Source organism: Asparagus officinalis, chromosome 2 (genome assembly GCF_001876935.1).
Source record: "Asparagus officinalis chromosome 2, Aspof.V1, whole genome shotgun sequence".
NCBI classification, from domain to species: Eukaryota; Viridiplantae; Streptophyta; class Magnoliopsida; order Asparagales; family Asparagaceae; genus Asparagus; species Asparagus officinalis.
Genome location: NC_033795.1, coordinates 82,320,691 through 82,322,244, shown reverse-complemented (window position 1 = coordinate 82,322,244; position 1,554 = coordinate 82,320,691). Strand labels below are relative to the sequence as shown.

The window sequence follows — 1,554 nt, the reverse complement described above, 5'->3', positions numbered from 1 at the left end:
TGATTGTTGATTATTCCAGGCTCGCACCAACGATATTCCTGTGTAGCGTTGGGGTGGGTCTGAGGTGATGTGATATTATGCTTGTTGATTATTTCCAGGCTCGCACCAGTGAAATTCCTGTGTAGCACTGGGGTGAGTCTGAGGGGGATAGTGAAAAGTTGTACGTAAATGATTTGGTGAACAATCGATTATCCGAGAATATGAACCTTGACTCTAGTGAGATGTGAACTAGTGAGTTGTGGTAGGATGGCTAGTTGTGTTCTTTTCATACATAGATTGGAGTCAATATTTAATTATCTACAATTTGAGACATATGGTATATACATGAGGGTTTCCTTGTTTGGATTATTTCGCTCGACGTACTACGTCTCTTGTTGTAGATTCTTAATATTAATTCCATCTATTGTATGATCTTATTGTTTGGATGGTTTCTGATTACTACCTGCATGATCTTGTCACTTGGTTGATTTTTGGATTCGTCTGATTATTAGTATTCCAGTTGCACGCCTCTATTGTTATTACTATCATCACATGTTCTATTTCTATTTCTGTTATAGCATTGACCATACATATATTATCATTATCGTTATTGTATTTGTTGCCTTGGGGGATCTTGCCGTGTGTTTCACACGCTGACGTACTCCTATTTTCTGGGTGTACGTCAGATTTAGGAGATGAGCAGCCTCAGTACGGGATCGTACAGGAGCCAGAAGATTCTTAGCAGGGGTGTCTTGCAGAAGGAGTAGAAGAACCAGCTGAAGCGTAGTGATTTTCTTCTGTAGTAGTAGTTGGATATTAAAACTCTTTTACCGCACTTTTCTTTAGTTTGATGATAGATTTAGTTATTTTATCTCCTTTTATTATGGACTATGTATTCCTTATTTCCTAGTTGAACAGTTGTTGTAATAATGGTACGTTTGACCCATATTTTATGTCTGGGATGATTTACCATTGATGATATGTCTATTTTTATTCTGGGTTGTCTTTATATTCTTGCTATGTGTGATCGGGGACCTGTGACTTCGTTTGTATTTCTTGACGCTTAGCGTATTAGATTGAGAAGACGGGGTCTACCACTTATCTCTTCTCAGTTTAATACGTCGCGGGCTTGTTCGCGTTCCGATTCCCCGGTATTTTGGGAAGCGGGGCGTGACAGGTTTTTTTGGTGGCCCATGCAGGTCACGGTCCCGAGTCATCACTAGTAAGAATATGGTAGACAATTTAGATACATATCATATTTCATCCGTGAGACTATCCTTGAGCCCTTATCCTATTTTCTTGATAGATTTCCTTTCATCCCTACCTTATCACTTTTGACTCCGGAACTTTCCACTGATTCTTATCTCTTAACTTTCCATTGTTTATGTTTCTTGTCTCATCTGTCTATGGATATCATTCCCTATCTATCCCTGGGGTTCTTATTTTAATTCCGAGGGCGGAATTTGTTTTAAGGGGGGTAGAATGTAATGACCGTAAAATTTTGATATTAGTTAAAATAAATTTTTGGTATTTTAAAATATTTAATTATGATTTTTAAAAGAGTATTTGTATTTT

General features: G+C 37.7%; 1 protein-coding gene across 1 annotated transcript in view; it reads left to right on the top strand.

Annotated features, from left to right (window-relative positions):
- The window catches only part of LOC109831853 (UPF0261 protein mll9388), a 17,244-nt gene that overhangs the window by 5,156 nt on the left and 10,534 nt on the right, over positions 1-1,554 (top strand). The gene's annotated exons all lie outside the window — the stretch shown is intronic.